We start from the raw sequence: 23,771 nt of genomic DNA on the forward strand, positions 1-23,771 counted from the left end.
GTTTCAAAACTCCAAATTTTAGTGACTCCTATGGTGCAGATCTGCACTGTTCCTCTGGGGGAGGGTCTTGCCACACTCTGCCATTTGCTGGGCTGTGCATGCAAGGAAAGTGGTGGCACAACCATGAAGCAGTTCAAAGTTTATGGCAAAACAGAGAAGAAACCTGGCACCAAGACTCACTGCTCTTAGCCAGTGTCCCCACTCCTATGCCTGGGAACAGTGTAGCACATCGGTGCCACCCATTCTTCTTGTGACCCAGGGGATCTTCAGACCAAGCCATCACTCCTGGGACTATACCCTACTTCATGACTGGAGCACATTTAAGCTAGTCACATCCCCCACAGTAGCAGGCTTCCAAAAGTTCACTTTTGCACTCCACTGCTTATAATACTTTGCAGTACCCTCATAAGCAGGGGTCCCTCCCTGCCACCATACTCACAGTAATATCTCCCGCAGGTCAGCTCTCTGCACCTCCCACCTTCCAAAAAGTGGTCACTGTTCTACTTGTGGATTTGCAGTTTTTGTTCTCTCAGATCTCCAATTGATTTCTTGGGTGTTCACATTGATTTGGTAATTACCCAGCTGTGTTCAAGGGACGAAATATGCTTAGGGTTCCCCTACTCCTCCGCTATCTTAACTACTTCCTTTCTCTTATTGATGTGATGTATCACATTCATTGATTTGTGAATATTGAACCACCCTTGCATCCTGAGAATCAATTGAACTTGATCATAGCGAATGATTTTTTTTAAGGTATTGTTCGGTTCAGTTTGCTAATATTTCGCTGAGGATTTTTGCATCCACATTTATCAGAGATATTGGCCTATAGTTCTCTTTTCTTGTGGTGTCCTTATTTGCTATCAGAATCAGTGCATGCCTTGTACAATGATTTTGGGAGTCGTCCTTCCTTTTCCACTTTTTTGGAATAGTTTGAGAAGAATGGGTATTAACTCTTCTTTAAATATTTGGTAGAATTCACCTGTGAGGCTGTTTTTTGTTGAGAATTTTTTTTTATTACTGATTTAATTTCATTGCTCACAATACGTCTGTACAAATTTTCTATTTCTTCCCAATTCAATTTTGGTAGTTTATGTTTCTAGGAATTTATCCCATTTTTTTGTAGGCCGTCTAATTTGTTGGCATATATATTTTTTTACTATATTCTCTTGTAAACCTTTGTATTTCTGTTATGTCAGTTATTTCTCTTATTTCATTTCTGATTTTGTTTATTTGATTCCTCTCTCTATCTCTCTCTCTCTTTTGAGGTGTCTGGCTAAAAGTTTATCAATTTTTTAATCTTGTCCAAAACACATCTCCTGGTTTTATTGATCCATTGTCTGTCTTTTTGTGTGTTCTTTTTGTAGTGCCTGTATCATTTATTTCTGCTCTAATCTTTATTATTTCCTTCCTTCTGTTGGCTTTGGGTTTTATTTATTTGTTTCCTTTAGGTTTGTAAGGTTAAGTTGTTTATTTGAGTTTTTGTTTCCTTGCTTCTTGAGGTAGTGTTGTATTGCTATAAACTTCCCTCATAGAACAGCTTTTGGTGCATACCAAAAGTTCTGGACTGTTGTGTTTCCATTTTTATTTGTCTCGATGTATTTTTTTTTATTTCCTCTTTGATTTCTTGCTTGACTCATGCATGGTTTAGTAGCATGTTATTTAACCTCCATGTGTTTGTGCTCTTTCCAGATTTTTTATTGTGATTATTTCTAGTTTCATAGCATTGTGGTCAGAAAAAAAAATGCATGCCATGTCTTCCATCCTTTTGCATTTGTTGATATTTGTTTTGTGTCCTAATATGTGGTATATTCTGGAGAAAGTTCAATATGTACTGGAAAATAATGTGTATTCTGCTGTTTTAGGGTGGAATGTTCTGAATACATCTCTTTTAAATCCATCTGGTCCAATGTGTCATTCAAAGCCAGTTTTCTTGTTGATTTTCTGTTTGGATGATCTGTTCATCAATGTCTGTGGGCTGTTCAAGTCCCCTACTATTATTGTATTACTATCAACTTCTTTTATGTTTGTTATTAACCGCTTTAAGTATTTGGGTGCCTCCATGTTGGAAGTATAAATATTTACTATTGTTATAACTTACTGTTGCATTGTCCCCTTAATGATAATATAGTGTCCATCTTTGTCTCTTGTTACAGTCTTTGTTTTAAAATCTATCTTGCCCAATATAAGTACTGCAACCCTAGTTTTATTTGCACATCCATTTGCATGATAAACCTTTCTCTATACCTTCACTTTCAATCTGCATGTGTCGTTAGGTCTGAAATGTGTCTCTCATAGGCAGCATTCAGATGGGTCTTTTTTTTTTTAATCCATTCCCTCACCCTGTGCATTTTGATCAGAGCATTTAGTCCATTTCCATCCAAAATAATTATTGGTAGGTATGTATTTGTTGCCATTTTGTTACTTGTTTTATGGTTGATTTGTAGTTTTTCTCCATTCCTTTGTTTTCTTGCTCTCTTTTCTCATGGTTAGTTGGTTTTGTCTAGTGATATACTTGGATTTATTTTTCTTTTTTGCATATCTATTAGTGTTTTTGATTTGTGGTTACTACTTGGCTTGTATATAACAACTTCTGTGTATAGTAGTCTATATTAAGTTGAGGGCTGCTTACAATTGAATCCATTAATTTACCCCTCTCCTCCCCACGATTTAGGTATTGGTGTCATACTCTACATCTTTTTATTTTGTGAGTCCCTTGACTTATTTTCACAGATATACTTATTCATACTCCTTTTGTGTTTCCTACTTTCTTTACTCTTGCTTATGCTCTTTCCACTCAAAATGTCCTCTTTAACATTTCTTGTGGGACTTGTTTAGTTGTCATTAATTCCTTTAACTTTTGTTTGTCTAGGCAACTGTGTATCTCTCTTCTAGGCTGATTAATAGCCTTGCTGAACAGAGTATTCTTGACTGCAGATTACTTCTTTTCAGCACTTTTCTTTCCTGAAAAGTTTTTGCTGACAAATCTGTTGATAGCCTAATGGGGTTTCCTTTTTATATAACTAATTTTTTTCTTCTTACTTTTAAAATTCTATATCACTACTTTTTGCCATCTTAATTTATATTTCTCTTGGTGTGGATTTCTTTTGGTTGATTTTGTTGGGGATCTCTTTGCCTCCTAGATCTGAATATCTGCTTTCTTCTCCAGATTTGGGAAATTTTCAGCTATCATTTTTTCAAATAAATTTTCTTCCCCCTTTCTCTTCTCCTCTTCTTATCTCTGCAAAGCAAATATATTATGTTTGATGGTGTCACTGAGTTACTTAAGTCTATTCCCACTTTGCATAATTATTTTCCTTTCAACTGCTCAGCTTGATTACTTCCCATTACTCCTTCCTCCAGGCCACTTGTTTATTCTTCTGTTTCATATAGTTTACTGTTTATTACATCTAGTGTAATTTTAATTTCATTTATTGTGTTCTTCATCTCTGGTTGGTTATTTCTTACCTCATGGTTAAGGGTCTCACTGAGGTTCTCCACTCTTTCCTCAAGTCCAGTGAGTATCTCTATGATCATTACTTTGAGTTCTCCATCATGCATGGTAATTATCTCCATTTTATTTTGGTCTCTTGCTATAATTTTGTCATGTTCTTTCATTAGGGACATAGTCTTCTGTCTCTTCCTTTTTTCTGACTCTGAGCTTCTGTTTCTGTTTGGCTAGAAAGCCAGCTACATCTTCTGCCCTTAAAAGTAACGACCTTATGAAGAACAGGTCCTGTAGTGCCTTGCCATGCAATGTGCCCTGTTCACTAGGACCTGTCACTTCAAGGATGTTTCCTATGTGTGATATGTTCACCCTGCTGTTGTGGTTGAGCCACTTTTTTCTTCAGTCCAGTCATCTGCAATGCCTCTCTTTGCCTGTTGCAAGCAGCATTTGGTTTCTGTGGTGTTAGTGGGCCAGTCTGGGAATGACTTGGATTTGAGTTGAGTCAGAGCAGGTCTTAAGAAGAGATGCAGTAGCTCCAAACTGCAGGGTGCTTTCTCTGTGCTGTCCACGGAGAAGCTTTCATTGGTGGGAAGAACCTGCAGCCAGACCACTTGTCTGACTCCCATCCACTGTTGGGGTCTCTGATTGGTGTGTGTAGTTATCTTTGCCTGTCTCTGGGGCAGGAGTGGTGCTGGCCACTAGAGTGGCTGCTTGCACACTTCCAGGCCTTCAGCATTGCCCTGTATGGGCTCTTTCTAAGAGATTATTGGAGAAGGAGGATCCACCAAAGCATTGGGTTGGGAGATGCTGCAGTGGGGCAGCAGCACTAGCAATCTCTGGGCACCCACAGTCCTCTGCAAGGTCTCTGCAGTACCTGAAGTGAGGCATCCTGTCTGGAGGGGTGGATTTGTGGAAGCACAGCAGAGAGGGTAAGGCAGCAGTGCTGGCAAGTTGGGTAGTCATTTGTGCAGGTGGTCACGTGTTTATGCTAGAGAGGGGGAGGGATATGGTGCCTGCTAGTTTCTTTCTTTCTAGAGGAGCTCTCCAGTGATTTCTTTCCCTCCAGGACAGCTCTGAGATTAGTAAATAACTGTCCCTCTCATATGCCCCAGGCACCTTTCAAACTGATGCTTCTACACTGTATCTCCACAGGCTGTTTGTTGTGCTGTTTCTTTAAGGGTGGGGACCCCATTTCTTCTCACCCTTGTGGCCCTCCCAGAGTCAAGCCTGCTAATTTTTTTTAATTATATATTTTAAGTCTCACTGGTTGTAAGACTCGTGAAATTGGGCCCATCTGGTTTTCAAAGCCCGTTGTTATGGGGATTTGTCTTTCCCATACGGGCTTCCCAGTGTGTGGGTGTGTTTCTCTCCCCTCTTTGTGCCAACAGTGTTTCTCCTTCCCAACGCCAGTCCCAGGTGTCTGTTTAGGTCCTGACCGCATCTCTGCCTATCCTACCCTTTGCAATGTGACCTCTTCTCTACATTTAGTTTAGTAGCTTATTCTGCCAGTTTTAGATCATTTTCTGTGTTATTTACACTGATGAGAATGTTATCTAGTTGTATCTGTGCGACCAGATGAGCCTAGGGTCCTCCTACTCCACCGTCTTCTCTGGAAATGATAGTTAAATATTTTAAATGTGTAAAATGAAACTACAGTGGGTTGAAAGTAAATATGGATAAACATTTTTATAATTATAGTTTTGGGAAAGTTTTTTTTTCTAAATATGATTTAAGTCTCAAACCATAATGGAAATTATTTTTTTTAATGTTTAATCAATTTTGAGAGACAGAAAGAGACAGAGTACAAGCAGGTGAGGGGCAGAGATGGAGGCACAGAATCTGAAGCAGGTTCAATGCTCTGAGCTGTCAGCACAGAGCCTGATATGGAGCTTGAACCCACGAACTGTGATATGACCTGAGTCGAAGTCAGATGCTCAACCAACTGAGCCACCTAGGCACCCCCGTAATGGAAATTACTGACAGATTTGACTGCATAGAAATTATAAAGCCTCTTAAGAGTAAATAATAAAGACGAGAATAAAATAGAATAAACAAGATTAAAATACATGGATAACACTGGAACTAATTTTACTATACACAACAGGCAAAAATGAATATATTTAACATTAAAAGAGCTCTTTCAAATTAATGAAAAACTGATGAGCACTTTTGTATCAGTTTATCCTATGTTATACTAGGATAAAAAAATAACCTCTAAATTTCAATAGTTTACAACAAAGGTTACTCTCTTGCTCGAGCTACATATTCCTTTCAGATCAGCTGTGGCTCTTCTTTCTTCATTTTACTCCAAAAAACCTGTTTGAGGAACACCTGGGTGGCTCAGTCAAGTGTCCAACTTTGGCTCAGGTCATGATCTCATGGTCCATGAGTTTGAGCCTCTCATTAGGCTCTGTGCTGACAGCTCAGGGTCTGAAGCCTGCTTTGGATTCTGTGTCTCCTTCTCTTTGCCCTTTCCCTGATCGTTCTCTCTCTCTCTCTCTCAAAAATGAATAAACATTAAAAAAAATTTAAATCAAGTTGAAAGAGTAGCCTGTATCTAAGACACTGCTAATCTTGTGGTAGAGGAAATTTGGTGGATTATATAAGATCTCAAACTTTTCTTCCAAGTGACACATACCATTTCCACTTGCATTCTGTTGGCCAAAGCTAGTCACACAGCCAAGTTCAATATCTGTGGGACAGGAGTATAAGCTTATTATAGGGAGATGCCCTGTAGGGAAGCACAGCAAATATTTTTAGCACTAATACAATCTATCCAAATTCTATAGAAAAAGGTCAAAGAACATAGCATTCAAATATATTTTTTAAATGTTCAATTTCACCAGCAGTCAGCCAAATGAAAATTAAAACAATTATTATCATCTGTCAGATTGATGCTAAATCAAAACAAATATTTTAAAAGATAATATATTTATTCAGTATAGGTAAGAATGCAGAGAAATTAGTATTATTTTAAGTTTTATTAATTTATTTTGCTAAAGAGAGCATGCACATGAGCAGAGGAGAGGCAGAGAGAGAGGGAGACATAAACACAAGCAGCCTCTATGGCATGGAACCTGATGAGGAGCGCAAACCCACCAACCCTGAGATCATGACCTGAGAGGAAATCAAAAGTTGAATGCTTAACTGACTGAACTGCCCAGGCACCCAAAGAAATTAGTATTTTTTAAACAATTTTGAGGAAGGTAAACTAAACATTTTGGGGAAATAATTTGCAGTATCAATAAAAGTGTTTTAGTTTACATACTTTCTGCCAACAATTCTAAGGATTCTTTCCTACATACCTGTCTTCTAGCATTAATGTTACTAATGACAGATATATCAGTGTACTTTTCATTTCTTTCGAGTCACTTGTCCCTTCCTTTAATTTTGGAATTTTTAAGAGTTTCTCTTTATCCTTGTTCTAAATTCCATGATGTTGCAGGGTCTTTCCCCCTTCTTCCCAGTCAACAAACAACAGGCATTTAAATTTTGACCATTTTGGAAAAGGGCAATTTTCTATAATCTTTGAGAGTTGCCTTTGCTTTATTTTTTTTCCTCTTCTTTCTGGAACTCCTATAACTGGAAGTTGGCCATCTTGGATTGTTTCTCAATATCTCACATTTTCATAATACCCATCTGTTTCTTATTCTCTTTCTCTCTCTTCTAGATTTTCTCAGATTCGTCTTCTAATTTTTTTTAATAATAATGCAAATGATTCTATTTACTAGTTTTTCAGTCATTACATACAGCAGTGAATATTTAATTATGACTTTGTAACATTAAATAACATTGGCAACTTTCAAAATGTAAAAATAAAGGTATGGCTGACAGAGGTGATAGGTAAAAAGTGGGGAAGAAAAATAAGAGGATGGGAATACTACTAACTTCTAAAAAAATTAAGATGAGCCATATGAATTTCTTTCACTAATCTTTTAATTACAAAAATGGAAGTGTCATATATTTAGCATAATACATAATGGACATATGAGAGATATTATCAAATATAGATGGAACAAGATATAAAAACTAAATAAAATCATAAAATTTAAATTTAAACTTTGAAGGGAAGTGTGACATAAACTTTCATTGTTATAATAAAAGAGATGATGTCTAAAGCTTATAAATCAAGTAATCGCAATATAAGCATATTCCTTAAACTTAAGAATGATATCACTGAGAATAAAAAAAGAAATCTTTAAAATTGGAGGAATGGAGGAGGCAATAGGGGCTCAAGGCAATTTATTTATTATGAGCTCTATGAATAATTCACTTTCATTTTTATTGTATGAATATATTACTTTGATAAAAATAATAAAATAAATCCCTCTACTGGCTTACATTGTCAAATTAAATAAAGCAGGCAAAAGCAAAACAAAACAAAACAAAAAATATAGCATTCTTCTGCTTATAAGAATGAAATATATATATATATATATATATATATATATATATATATATGACATAGATTGGGGGAAATAAAAGCATAAAAATATATACCAGGTAGATGTAGCAATATTTATATTAGACAAAATAGAATTCATGGTAAAAGAGCATTAAATGTTGTAAGTATGTTTTATATTGATAAAACTGTCTAGCAGGAAGTCAGTATAATCACTATAGTTTATCTATTCAACAACATATTTCAAAATATATGAAACAACACTGTTAGAAATAATAGATAAAACTAGGAAATTCACCATCAAAGGGGAGTCTTTGATTCATCAATTTTAGAAACTGACACAAGGACACACAAAAAATAATATTATAGAATATTTGAATAATAAGAATTGTGATCAAATAGGTAAAATATATACAACTCTACATCAAATAGAGAATTGCACATTCTTATCAAAATAACTGGAGATAGGGATACATATACTAGAATTGGCTACTTCTAAATTTTTAAGTTTATTTATTTTGAGACAGAGAGAGCATAAGCAGGGGTAGAGAGAGAGGGGAGAAAAAGAATACCAAGCAGGCTCTGCACTGTCAGCGCAGAGCCTGACATGGAGTTCAAACTCACAAACCATAAGATCATGACCTGAGCCAAAACTAAGAGCTGTATGCTTAACCAACTGAGCAACCCAGGTGCCCCTAGAACTGGCTACTTCTAACCAAACCAAACCAAACCAAACAAAACAAAACGAAGTCCTTGTTGATCTTAAAGAAAACAAAACAGCTACTGAGGTCTTGCAAGCAATTAATGTGTAAGCTCAGATTTCTGCTCTAGGTGGCTTCAAATCCTCACTCCTGCTTCTACCCATATCAAGACTGCTATAATATTAGCAACTGAAGAAGTAGTGGGAAGAAACGTAGGTAAGGACTTATATATCATCCTCTCTGCTCCTCTTTTCTACTTTGATTCTTGAGGATGGTTTTATGGGATTAAGTGTGAGTTAGAAATGGTAAAATACAAAAGGACACATGTACGTCAGACAAGCACTTCTATTTCCCAACCAAAAGTTACATGGACTAAGATAAAGAATAAATTTGGAGGTAGTACTGATAGAAATAACAGTAAAATTTGATCAAAAAATGTTTGCCATCACTATCTCTCATTTCCAAGGTCACAACTTCATAATTGTTGAAAATTAGAGGCTGCCAATATCTCTAGTTTGGAGTAGGTGAGGAATCGTAGTAATTTAAGAAGCTCATCTTAATGTACAAAGCAAGGCAATAGAAGCAAGGATGGACAGGAACTGTCTAGCTCAGTTCTAGGAAGCTACCTCAAATTCAAATCTGGATTTTTCTACTTCTTTCTGAATGATGTCCTTTTTTTGGAGTCAAGACTGACTGCCTAACAGTGAAGGCAATTTCTGCAAGTCAGGGCTTCATTGTTGGTTTCAACACATACTCGCAGATGGCAACAATATCAAGATAGCAACATAGACCATTCTATGTTCTTCAGTCTCCCTCACAAGACCAATTTACAAGTATCCATAGAAAAAACCACTGTGAAAATCTTAGAAACTGGGGGTAAGACTGGACTATAGAGATACAGAAGAACTACATTAGAAAGATAAGAGGAGTGATTTCACTTTGTCTACCTCACTCCTCCTCCAGGTTGGCACATCATCATACTGAAAGAGCACCCTGGGCCTGTTGTTTCTCCAGTGGAAAAGGAAAACCCAAGTAGGATTTTCAGACCCCCAGAATTGTGGGAGTTTCCAAGAGGCCTACTTTCTGGTCTGTGTCATGGGGATCACTAGAGGAATATGTGGGGCTCAGCCACTCGAGATTAGATGGAGATGGAGAAGAAGAAGCAAGGCTTACAAAAACCAGCACCCAGATCTTGGCAGTTTGCATTCTTGCTTATAGAGATGCTCAAGCAAAGATCCCAGCCTGTGGCTCTGCCCATCTTCAGCTCTGAGCTGGTGGCTCTGTCTAGCCAGGTAGCTCAATTGGCAGTTCTACCTAATTTGTATCAATAGTCAGTGAGCCCTACTGGCTGTTGATTCTCTTCTGTAGCCCCACTTGGGCAGGGAAATAAGTTCACAGCCCCACACAACTGCTGAGTATAGCTGCCAGATGAGAAAGCCTGGCCAGAGAACCTGGGCAGTTATAGTCTGTATTATAGTTCTACTCATTCAGGAAGCCAAGCCAGCAGCCCTGAACAAATGTTGAGCATAGCCTCTGGCCCAACCTAATCAGGGAGCTTGAATAGTGACACTGGCAGACTTGGAGTCCAGCCTATAGCTCTTCCCAGCTGCTGAACACAGCTTGTGTTTTCACTAGTTAGGGAGCCCAACAAGTAACCCTAATCAATTGTGGAGGATAGCCTGTGGTCCCATCTAACCAGAACGACCTGGTAATGACATCATGTGACCAGAGAACACCAGTTAACAATAGAGTACAGCTGGACACACCACTAAACCAGAGGTCCTGGACAGAGTCCCTACCCAAACCAGAGCATATCCAGTGACCTACCTGAACATGAAGCCGGGTCTGCAGTTTTGCCCAACTTCAGGACACAGCCTAAGTTATCATCTGATTGTGAAGTTCTACCTGCTGTCTTTCCTGAACAGATTATAGTGACATATATAGTTGGGTAGCACAGCCTGAGACCCCACTAGAACAGGAGTGATTACTGAGCTCAGTCAGCAGCTCTTCCCAATTACAGAATCCAACCAATGACACTGCCCTGCCAGGGAAAACAACCTGCAACTTGCCTGCCCAGAAGTGATTGCAGAGCCTAGTTAGTGGTCCCGCCTGACCACATGGCATAGTCATCAGCCCCACCCAACCAGGGAGTCCAACCAGAAGTCCCTCTTGAACATGAATTCCAGAATATAGGCCCACTAAGCCATGGTTCTCAACAAGTGGCACCCCAACACACATAACTTCAGAGCATGGGTAATGTCCTCTCCCTACTAGAGATGCTATCTGACTGTGACTGCCACCAGGAAACCTGTCCAGTACCCCAAGCTTAACTGACTGGTGAAGATATTTTCCTGATGAAACAAACTTATAAATTCCAGAAGAGGAGACCACTTTATCAAATGCACAGACACCAATGCAAGGAATTAAAGATCATAAAGAATTAAGTAAACATGACACTACTAAGTGAAATTAATTAAAGTTCCAATAGCTGACCCTAAAGAAATGGAGATCTATGGGCCGTCAAACAAATAAGTGAGAATAATCCTCTTAAAGAAGCTCAGTGAACTACAAGAACAGAGACAGACAACTAAATGAAATTAGGAAAATAATGCATGAACAAAATGAGTTTGATGAAAAAATAAAAACTAAAAAAATAACCCTGGAAATTCTAGAGATAAGTAATACAGTTACTTAACCAAAAAATTCAAGAGAAGCTTCAAAAACAGACTTGGTCAAGAAGAAGAAAGAATCCATAAACTCAAAAATAGCTCATTTGAAATTATCCAGTTAGAGGATAGAGGAAAGAAAGAAAGAAAGAAAGAAAGAAAGAAAGAAAGAAAAGGGAAGAGAAGAAGAGAAGAGAAGAGAAGAAAACTTATGGAACTTTGTGAATACCATCAAGATAAGAATATATACATTATAGGAATCCCAGAAAAATAAGTGAACAGAACGGGACAGAAAGTCTATTTAAAGGAAAAATGGCTGAAAACTTCCCAAAAGTGGTGACAGAAATGGACATCAAGAATTATAGGGCCCAAAAGACCCCAAATAGGTTGAATTTGAAAAGGGCTATACGGAGACACGTTATAATTAAATTTTCAAAATCAGACAGAAATGATATCACCAAGATGACAGAGCAGAAGACCTCAGCCTCTATCCCCTGATAAAGATCAACAATTAGCTATTCATCAACAAAAAACTCTCTGAGATAGCTCTGGAATCCACTTAAGAAACTTCAGTAACACAGTGGAACAAAAATTTGAGAATAACCACAGAAATAAGAAGTAAGTCAACTTCATCCTCTAAGCCAGCATTCCTCAGCACCAAGGGAGAACTCCTCTGCTAGAAAGAATTGGTTTCACAGGGAAAGGAAAAGTGGAATGAGTGACCAGCCTTTCAGACCACTGCATGAAAATCCCACTTCAGCTTCACACTATGTGGAGACCAGTAAAGGTAGGATGTATAGAGTTGGCTATGAACAAGGAAGAAAACCATGGGCTAGCAGTAACAGCAATGCACTGGTAATGATTGTCATTCCCAGTGGTCTGCTATGTAGGCAACTCATCAGCTTTCATCACTGAAGAAACCACTGACCAGTATAGCCAATGTGGACCCCATGCAGATTTTACTGGCGTTACCCTACATGTATTTGCATTTATTGTCACCAGCCACTTGAGTACCTGCCCAGTCTTTTCCCACTCCAAACTTTTACAGAGCTCAGCAACCACACTGGCAGCCATCCCAGGCCTCTGTGGCTATGTGGATGCAAGAGTCAAGCTTATACAGTTGACTCCTACCATGAATGTGTGAAATTGGGGCTAGCCCCTTCAGCAGTGCAATTGCATACTGCCAGTCTGAAGCCATTACCAGCCTCCACTGCTATGCTCATGACTGGGAGAGACTGTGCAGCCACAGGAAAGCATCCTGACATCTAGGATCCTTGCAGCTGCTTATGGGCCTATATCAGGTCTTATCTTCTCTTATTGTTTTGAAGCCAGCATGCATCTACAGCTAGCCCTTCCATCTGTGCACCTGTCCAGCTAAATCCCTATCACTGTCCTCAATTGCTATGCTCAAAAAATGAGATGCAGCAGCCACAGTCGTGCAGGACAATAGGCAGGTCCTCTGAAGCTTCAAGTGTGATCACGGTTGACCCTAACTTGCTGCCTGCTCTGGGTGCTATCATTACATGTGTGCTTGAAACCAGAACCTAACATTACATGGGCACCTGAATCTGGACCTTGAAGCTGATTGTATGCACATTACTAGCTCTGGTCACTACTGATGTTTGTCCTGGTCCCCACCTGCTGAACCTATAGGTGTGGTGAGTCCCCAACAACACTTGCTGCCTCAGCAAGACCCCAACAATGCTCACCAAAGACCATGTAGTTGTCAATGTTGTGAACTCAAATGACTACCCAATGAGCCACAATACCCCCCCCATGCCACCACAAAACCCTACACTTTGTCCTCTGTACTACTAGACTCCAGATCACAACACACTCTAGAATGCACTAACCCATAGATAAATGCCTTCTGTGACTGAAATCAGTCCATAAAGTCTGGAAGAAGTGGCTGCATCTTGAAATGCAGACATACACAAGTCTATATATGTCAAAAAGAATCAAGGAATCTTGACTCCACCAAAGAAATACAGTAAACCTCCACCCAACTGCACCCAAAGAAATAGAAATCCACTAATTACCTGACAAAAATAACTTAAAATAATTGTAATAAAGACGCTTAGAGAGGTAACAGAGAATACAGACAAACATTTTAATGACATCAGCAAAAACAATACAAGAACAAAATGAAGAGTTCAATAGAGAACACTAAAACACAAATTTTGGAGCTGAAAAATATAACAAATGAACTAAAAGTTTCAATAAAAAGCTTTAACATAAGACTAAGCCAATCAGCAAAAAGAATCATTGAGCTTGCATACAGACCTCTGACAGACAGTCAGAGGAGCAAAAAGAAAAAAAAAGAATGAGGAGGAATAAAGAAGCCCATGGCTTTTATTGGATACCATATGAGGAACAACATATACATCATTAGAATACCAGAGGGAGAAGAAAGAAACACGTAGAACATTCATTTAAAGAAATAATGGTTAACAAGATATGTTGTATCACGTTGTACACACACACACACACACACACACACACACACACAGGAATATTAGTCAGCCATAAAAAAGCAAGATCTTGCCTTTTGAAACAATGTACATAGACACGGAGGGTATTATGCTAAGTGAAATAAGTTAGACAGAGAAAGACAAATACCATATGATTTCACTTATATGTGGAATCTAAAAAACAAAACAAAACATAAACAAAAGACAAAGAGCAGAAACAGACCTTACATACAAGGAACAAACTGATGAAGGGAGGAGAAAGAAGATGGTGATGGAGTGTCAAATTATCCTAATTACTCCAGAAGTAAACCTGAAGACTGGCATAACAAACTCCACAACTAAAGGTATAGGAGAGTTCTCATAGAAGAAAGTAGAAAATGCAGAGACAAAGTTTCAGAGAGAAACGGAACACGCTGCTGCAGTGCAGAGGGAGCCATGGTCACAAAAAGGGTGAGAGACAGACTAGCACACAGGAAAGACAAATCCCCATAAAAATTGGCTTGGAAAACAAGAAGTATCGAATTGTGTGAGTTCAGGCAATCAGTGGGGTTTAAACCTTGGAGCTCTAAATGTCAGCAGGCTTGGCTCAGGGACAGCTTGGAGATATTTGGTGCTTCACTTGGAAAGAAGGCAGAACAAATAGGTCATGGACATACAGTATGGAAATAGAGGTCTGACGTGCACTGGGGGGTGTAGAGTGGAGAGGTTATTTGCTCATGTCTGAGCATGTCCTAGAGAGACAGTATTCATGGAGAGATTCCTCTAGGAACAAAGGAATTGAATGGTACCATTTCTCTTCCCTGCCTTTCATCATATGCACAAGGCCACCTTCAAGAAACAGCACAGCACATTCATTACCTAACTTGCTTACACCAAGCCCTGTCCACCCCATGCACCAGTGAAACTGCTTTTCCCAGTCACGCTTGCATCAGTCCCTGTGCAGTGGGCCAATTCTCCCCAAGACAGGCCAAACCACTGCCCACACTGCGTCTTCCAACCCAGGTGTTTTGCAGGGCCTCGGTTCCAGTGGGGGTGTTGGAATGTCTCATTTTACAAGCAAACCAGAGCACATCTAGTTAAAATGCACCAAATATGGGCCAGGGTCTAAACATTGCCCACAACAGGATAGGAGAGCCTCTGCAGGTGCATGCTTGAAGGATAAAGTGGCAAAGACAAAACAGCAGAGTATAGGAAGCACACATTGGAGACAATCCTGGAATTGCAGGCCCTGGGAAACAGGGTGCTACAGGACCTATTCTTCAGAAGGCCATTACCCTCAAGAACAGAAGATGTAGCTGACTTTTCTAACACACAGTAGCAGGTACAGAAACTTAGACAAAATGAGAAGACAGAGGAATTTATCCCAAACGAAAGAATAAGACAAGGCCATGGCCAGAGATCTAAGTGAAACAAATATAAGTAGCCTGCCTAATAGACAATTTAAAATAATAATCATAAAGATACTTACTGGACTTGAGAAAAGAGCAGAAAACATCAGTGAGACTCTTAACACAGAGATAAGGAATAACATAGCAGAGATAAAGGACTCAATAAATGAATTGAAAAACCCACTTCATGGAATGAATAGCAGGCTGGAAGAGGCAGAGGAATGAAATAATGGCCTAGAATACAGAGTAATGGAAAGTAACCAAACTGAACAAAAGAAAGAATAAAGAATTAGGCAAAAGGAGAATATACAGGGCACTCAGTGACTCTATCAAACATAATATCATTCATATTATAGGGATCCCAGAAGAAGATAGAGAAAAGGGGGAAGAAAATTTATTTGAAGAGATAATAGTTGAAAACTTCCCTATTCTGGGGAAGAAAACAGATATCCTGATCCAGGAGGCACAGAGAATCCCCAACAAAATCAACAAAAGCAGATCCACACCAAGACATAGAATTAAAATGGCAAAATGTAATGATAAAGAAAAAATGTTAAAATAGAAGGTCAGAAGAAAATAGTTACATACAAGGGAAACCCCATTAGGCTATTAGGGGATTTTTCAACAGAAACTTTCCAAGTCAGATGAGAGTGGCATGATCTACTCAAAGTGCTGAATGGGGAATATCTGCAACCAAGAATACTCTATCCAGCAAAGCTATCATTCAGAAGAGAAGGATAGATAAAGAGTTTCTCACATAAACAAAAACTAAAGGAGTCCATGGCCACTAAACCAGCCTTGCAAGAAATATTAAACAGGACTCTGAATGGAAAGGAAGGACCAAAAGTGACAGAATGAAGATAGGAAACACAAAAGCAGTAAAATCAGTCAAGGAATTCACAAAATAAAAGTATGTAAAATGTGACACCATAAATCTAAAACATGGGTAGGAGTAAAGAATTGATTCAAAACTAAAAGACCATCAATTTATATAGACTACTATATGCCAAAGTTTTATATACAACCTGCATGGTAAGAAAAAATTAAAAAAAAAAACACTAATAGATATGCAAAGAATAGAGAGAAAGAAATCCAAATATATCACTAAAGAAAACCAGAAAACCATGAAAGAGAGAAAGACAAGAAAGGATTAGAGAAAATCTTCAGAAACAACCATAAAACAGGTAATAAAATGACAATAAATATATATCTGTTAATAATCACTTTGAATATAAATATATTAATATTCCAATAAAAAACATATGGAGAGAGGAAGATGGTGAACACAACTAGAGACAACAATAGAAGATATTATGCTAAATGCAAGAAGTCAGACAGAAAAAGACAAATACCATATGATTTCACTTATATGTGGAATCTAAAAAACAAAACAAAAAAATAAAGAACAAAAAGCAGAAACAGATCCTATGAACAAAGAACAAGCTGATGAAGGGAGGAGGGGAAGATGGTGGCAGAGTAGGATCAAGTGTCTCTTCATCCTGTAAATACAACTAAATAACTATCAAAATATCCTAAATATGCCAGACATCAGCCTGAAGACTGGTAGAACAATCTCCACAACTAAAAGGAGAGAAGAAGCCACATAAAAGAAGGTAGGAGGTGCAAACACGTGGTTTGGAGGAGAAACAGATCTTGGGTGTTGCAGAAGGGAGAGAGCCATAGTTGTGGAGAAGGGTGAGCGAGAGAAGGGTACATAAGGAAAGACACTGGGATAATGATTCCCCAAAGTCATTGGCTTAAAAAATGAGAGGGATGAGTTTTGTGAGTTTTTGCAACCAGCAGGGCTTAAAGCCTGGGTTCTAAAGGTCAGCAGCCTTGGCTGGGATAGAGCCCAGAGAGCACTGCACTGATCATGAAGAGAAGACAGGCAAACAACCTGGAGGCAGATAGTGGAAACAGCAATCTGAAGAGCACCTGGTACATACTGAAGGGAGACTATTAGCTCTTCTCAGAGAGCATATATGGGAAATAGCCTTCACAGAGACTGTTCCCCTCTCTGGGAACAAAGGAGCTGGCTCACACCATTTCCCTCCCCTATGCCTCAGCATAAATGCAGAGCCACATGTGGAAAGCAGAGCAGTGCCAACACTGGCTACCTAACTTGTGTACACCGGGCCCCAGCCCCCTGCACTCTGGTGGACGACCCTACACAGTCACACTTGCCTCTGTCCCAGCATGGCAAGACCCTCCCCCAGAAGCCAGCACAAACCCCTACCCACACTTTGTCTCCTGACCAGAGAGTTCTGCAGGGCCTCAGTTCTGGTAGAAGATGGTGTCAGGTTTCATTACACAGCAGACCAGAGCACACCTATTTAAAATTCACCACATTCAGGCCATGGGCCAAACACTTCCCACAGCAGGCAATGAGAGCCTCTGCAGACAACTTGCCTGCACCAGCCAAAAACACAACAGCAGAGCACATGTAGCACACATCAGAGGCACTCCCTGGAGCACAAGGTCCTGGACACTATATGACTTCTTCTTCATAAGGAAGACAGAAAAAGACAGTTACATGTCTTCCCTTATGGGGAAACCCCATAAGGCTATCAGTAGACATGTGAACAGAAATGCTCCAGGCCAGAAGGGAGTGACATGATATACTCAAAGTGTTGAGTGGGAAAAATCTGTAGTCAAAAATACTGTATCCAGGGGTTGCGGAAGATGGAGGCATAGGAGGATGCTGGGCTCGCCACACATCCTGCTGATCACTTAGATTCAACCTACACCTGCATAAATAACCCAGAAAACCACCAGAGGATTAGCGGAATGGAGTCTCTGGAGCCAAGCGCAGACGACAGGCCCACAGAAGAGGGTAGGAAGGGCAGAGAGGCGGTGCGCGCTCCACGGACTGGCGGGAGGGAGCCAGGGTAGAGGGGCAGCCCACCGGCCAAGCAGAGGCCCAAGTCTGGCTTGCAAAAGCGGAGGGGCCAGATGGAGTGTGTTCCGACAGCAAGCAGGACTTAGCATCTGGGAGGTCATAAGTTAACAGCTCTGCTCAGAAAGCGGGAAGGCTGGAGGACAAAGGGAGGGAGACTTGCTGAGCCCCGGATGACAGAGCTCAGTTTGGTGAGGGACAAAGGCGCTCGCCAGCGCCATCTCCCTCACCCATCCCCCAGCCAAAATCCCAAAGGGAACCAGTTCCTGCCAGGGAACTTGCTCGCTCCAGGAAAACACCCAATGCTCTGCTTCTGTGGAGACATCCTTTCGGCAGCGGGTCTGACTCCCTCCCGCTGCCACAGGGCCCCTCCTGAAGTGGATCACCTAAGGAGAAGCAAGCTAAGCCTGCCCCTCCCACCACCGTGCACCTTGCCTACCCACCCCAGCTAATACGCCAGATCACCAGCACCACAAGCCTGGCAGTGTGCAAGTAGCCCAGACGGGCCACGCCACCCCACAACGAATCCCACCCCTAGGAGAGGGGAAGAGAAGGCACACACCAGTCTGACTGTGACCCCAGCGGTGGGCTGGGGACAGACATCAGGTCTGACTGCGGCACCGCCCACCAACTCCAGTTATACACCACAGCACAGGGGAAGTGCCCTGCGGGTCCGCACCACTCCAGGGACTATCCAAAATGACCAAACGGAACAATTCCCCTCAAAAAAATCTCCAGGAAATAACAACAGCTAATGAACTGATCAAAAAGGATTTAAATAATATAACAGAAAGTGAATTTAGAATAATAGTCATAAAATTAATCACTGGGCTTGAAAACAGTATAGAGGACAGCAGAGAAATCTCTTGCTACAGAGATCAAGGGACTCAAGAACAGTCACGAGGAGCTGAAAAACGCTTTAAATGAGATGCAAAATAAAATGGAAATGACCACGGCTCGGATTGAAGAGGCAGAGGAGAGAATAGGTGAACTAGAAGATAAAATTATGGAAAAAGAGGAAGCTGAGAAAAAGAGAGATAAAAAAGTCCAGGAGTATGAGGGGAAAATTAGAGAACTAAGTGATACACTAAAAAGAAATAATATACGCACAATTGGTATTCCAGAGGAGGAAGAGAGAGGGAAAGGTGCTGAAGGTGTACTTGAAGAAATAATAGCTGAGAACTTCCCTGAACTGGGGAAGGAAAAAGGCATTGAAATCCAAGAGGCACACAGAACTCCCTTCAGACGTAACTTGAATCGATCTTCTACACGACATATCATAGTGAAACTGGCAAAATACAAGGATAAAGAGAAAATTCTGAAAGCAGCAAGGGATAAACGTGCCCTCACATATAAAGGGAGACCTATAAGACTCCTGACTGATCTCTCTTTTGAAACTTGGCAGGCCAGAAAGTCATGGCAGGAGATCTTCAATGTGATGAACAGAAAAAATATGCAGCCGAGATTCCTTTATCCAGCCAGTCTGTCATTTAGAATAGAAGGAGAGATAAAGGTCTTCCCAAACAAACAAAAACTGAAGGAATTCATCACCACTAAACCAGCCCTACAAGAGATCCTAAGGGGAATCCTGTGAGACAAAGTACCAGAGACATCGCTACAAGCATAAAACATACAGACATCAAAATGACTCTAAACCTGAATCTTTCTATAATAACACTGAATGTAAATGGACTAAATGCGCCAACCAAAAGACATAGGGTATCGGAATGGATAAAAAAAACAAGACCCATCTATTTGCTGTCTACAAGAGACTCATTTTAGACCTGAGGACACCTTTAGATTGAGAGTGAGGGGATGGAGAACTACTTATCATGCTACTGGAAGCCAAAAGAAAGCTGGAGTAGCCATACTTATATCAGACAAACTAGACTTTAAATTAAAGGCTGTAACAAGAGATGAAGAAGGGCATTATATAATAATTAAAGGGTCTATCCATCAGGAAGAGCTAACAGTTATAAATGTCTATGCTCCGAATACCGGAGCCCCCAAATATATAAAACAATTACTCATAAACAGAAGCAACCTTATTGATAAGAATGTGGTAATTGCAGGGGACTTTAACACTCCACTTACAGAAATGGATAGATCATCTAGGCACACGGTCAATAAAGAAACAAGGGCCCTGAATGATACATTGGATCCGATGGACTTGACAGATATATTTAGAACTCTGCATCCCAAAGCAACAGAATATACTTTCTTCTCGAGTGCACATGGAACATTCTCCAAGATAGATCATACACTGGGTCACAAAACAGCCCTTCGTAAGTTTACAAGAGTTGAAATTATACCATGCATACTTTCAGACCACAATGCTATGAAGCTTGATATCAACCACAGGAAAAAGTCTGGAAAACCTCCAAAAGCATGGAGGTTAAAGAACACCCTACTAAAGAATGAGTGGGTCAACCAGGCAATTAGAGAAGAAATCAAAAAATATATGGAAACAAACGAAAAGGAAAAGACAACAATCCAAACGCTTTGGGATGGACCGAAGGCAGTCCTGAGACGAAAATACATGGCAATCCAGGCCTATCTCAAGAAACAAGAAAAATCCCAAATACAAAATCTAACGGCACACCTAAAGGAAATAGAAGCAGAACAGCAAAGGCAGCCTAAACCCAGCAGAAGAAGAGAAATAATAAAGATCAGAGCAGAAATAAACAATATAGAATCTAAAAAAACTGTAGAGCCAATCAACGAAACCAAGAGTTGGTTTTTTGAGAAAATAAACAAAATTGACAAACCTCTAGCCAGGCTTCTCAAAAAGAAAAGGGAGATGACCCAAATAGATAAAATCATGAATGAAAATGGAATGATTACAACCAATCCCTCAGAGATACAAACAATTATCAGGGAATACTATGAAAAATTATATGCCAGCAAATTGGACAACCTGGAAGAAATGGACAAATTCCTAAACACCCACACTCTTCCAAAACTCAATCAGGAGGAAATAGAAAGCTTGAACAGACCCATAACCAGCGAAGAAATTGAACCGGTTATCAAAAATCTCCCAACAAATAAGAGTCCAGGACCAGATGGCTTCCCAGGGGAGTTCTACCAGACGTTTAAAGCAGAGATAATATCTATCCTTCTCAAGCTATTCCAAGAAATAGAAAGGGAAGGACAACTTCCAGACTCATTCCATGAAGCCAGTATTACTTTGATTCCTAAACCAGATAGAGACCCAGTAAAAAAAGAGAACTACAGGCCAATATCCCTGATGAATATGGATGCAAAAATTCTCAATAAGATACTAGCAAATCGAATCAACAGCATATAAAAAGAATTATTCACCATGAGCAAGTGGGATTCATTCCTGGGATGCAGGGCTGGTTCAACATTCGCAAATCAATCAACGTGATACATCACATTAATAAAAGAAAAGAGAAGAACCATATGATCCTGTCAATCAATGCAGATAAGGCCTTTGAGAAAATTCAGCACCCTTTCTTAATAAAAACCCTTGAGAAAGTCGGGATAGAAGGCACATACTTAAACATCATAAAAGCCATTTATGAAAAGCCCACAGCTAACATCATCCTCAATGGGGAAAAACTGAGAGCTTTTTCCCTGAGATCAGGAACACGACAGGGATGCCCACTCTCACCGCTGTTGTTTAACATAGTGCTGGAAGTTGTAGCATCAGCAATCAGACAACAAAAGGAAATCAAAGGCATCAAAATTGGCAAAGATGAAGTCAACCTTTCACTTTTTGCAGATGACATGACATTATACATGGAAAATCCTATAGACTCCATCAAAAGTCTGCTAGAACTGATACATGAATTAGCAAAGTTGCAGGATACAAAATCCATGTACAGAAACAGTTTCATTCTTATACACTAACAATGAAGCAACAGAAAGACAAATAAAGAAACTGATCCCATTCACAATTGCACCAAGAAGCATAAAATACCGAGGAATACATCTAACCAAAGATGTAAAAGATTTGTTTGCTGAAAACTATAGAAAGGTTATGAAGGTAATTGAAGACGATATAAAGAAATGGAAAGACATTCCCTGCTCATGGATTGGAAGAATAAATAGTGTCAAAATGTCAATACTACCCAAAGCTATCTACACATTCAATGCAATCCCAATCAAAATGGCACCAGCATTCTTCTCGAAACTAGAACAAGCAATCTTAAAATTCATATGGAACCACAAAAGGCCCCGAATAGCCAAAGTAATTTTGAAGAAGAAGACCAAAGCAGGAGGCATCACAATCCCAGACTTTAGCCTCTACTACAAAGCTGTAATTATCAAGACAGCATGGTATTGGCACAAAAACAGACACATAGACCAATGGAATAGAATAGAAACCCCAGAACTAGACCCACAAACGTATGGCCAACTCATCTTTGACAAAGCAGGAAAGAACATCCAATGGAAAAAAGACAGTCTCTTTAACAAATGGTGCTGGGAGAACTGGACAGCAACATGCAGAAGGTTGAAACTAGACCACTTTCTCACACCATTCACAAAAATAAACTCAAAATGGATAAAGGACCTGAATGTGAGACAGGAAACCATCCAAACCCTAGAGGAGAAAGAAGGAAAAGACCTCTCTGACCTCAGCCATAGCAATCTCTTATTCAGCACATCCCCAAAGGCAAGGGAATTAAAAGCAAAAAAGAATTACTGGGACCTTATGAAGATAAAAAGCTTCTGCACTTCAAGGGAAACAGTCAACAGAACTAAAAGGCAACCAACGGAATGGGAGAAGATATTTGCAAATGACATATCAGACAAAGGGCTAGTATCCAAAATCTATAAAGAGCTCACCAAATTCCACACCTGTAAAACAAATAACCCAGTGAAGAAATGGGCAGAAAACATGAATAGACACTTCTTTAAAGAAGACATCCGGATGGCTAACAGGCACATGAAAAGATGCTCAACGTCACTCCTCATCAGGGAAATACAAATCAAAACCACACTCGGATATCACCTCACGCCAGTCAGAGTGGCCAAAATGAACAAATCAGGAGACTATAGATACTGGAGAGGATGTGGAGAAATGGGAACCCTCTTGCACAGTTGGTGGGAATGCAAATTGGTGCAGCCGCTCTGGAAAACAGTGTGGAGGTTCCTCAAAAAATTAAAAATAGACCTACCCTATGAGCCAGCAATAGCACTGCTAGGAATTTATCCAAGGGATACAGGAGTACTGATGCATAGGGGCACTTGTACCCCAATGTTAATAGCAGCACTCTCAACAATAGCCAAATTATGGAAAGAGCCTAAATGTCCATCAACTTATGAATGGATATAGAAATTGTGGTTTATATACACAATGGAGTACCACATGGCAATGAGAAAGAACGAAATATGGCCCTTTGTAGCAACGTGGATGGAACTGGAGAGTGTGATGCTATGTGATATAAGCCATACATAGAAAGACAGATACCATATGTTTTCACTCGTATGTGTATCCTGAGAAACTTAACAGAAACCCATGGGGGAGGGGAAAGAAAAAAAAAAGAGGTTAGAGTGGGAGAGAGCCAAAGCATAATAAACTCTTAAAAACTGAGAACAAACTGAGGGGTGATGGGGGGTGGGAGGGAGGGGAGGGTGGGTAATGGGTATTGAGGAGGGCACCTTTTGGGATGAGCACTGAGTGTTGTATGGAAACCAATTTGACAATAAATTTCATATATTGAAAAAAAAAAGAAATACATAAAATCAATAATCAAAGCTACCACCTAAGGAAACTAAAAAGTAAAAGCCAAATTAAATCAAAACTAAGCATAAGAAAAGGTATAATAAAAATTG

This window comes from Panthera onca, chromosome X (assembly GCF_046562875.1).
Source record: "Panthera onca isolate mPanOnc1 chromosome X, mPanOnc1 haplotype 2, whole genome shotgun sequence".
NCBI classification, from domain to species: domain Eukaryota; kingdom Metazoa; phylum Chordata; class Mammalia; order Carnivora; family Felidae; genus Panthera; species Panthera onca.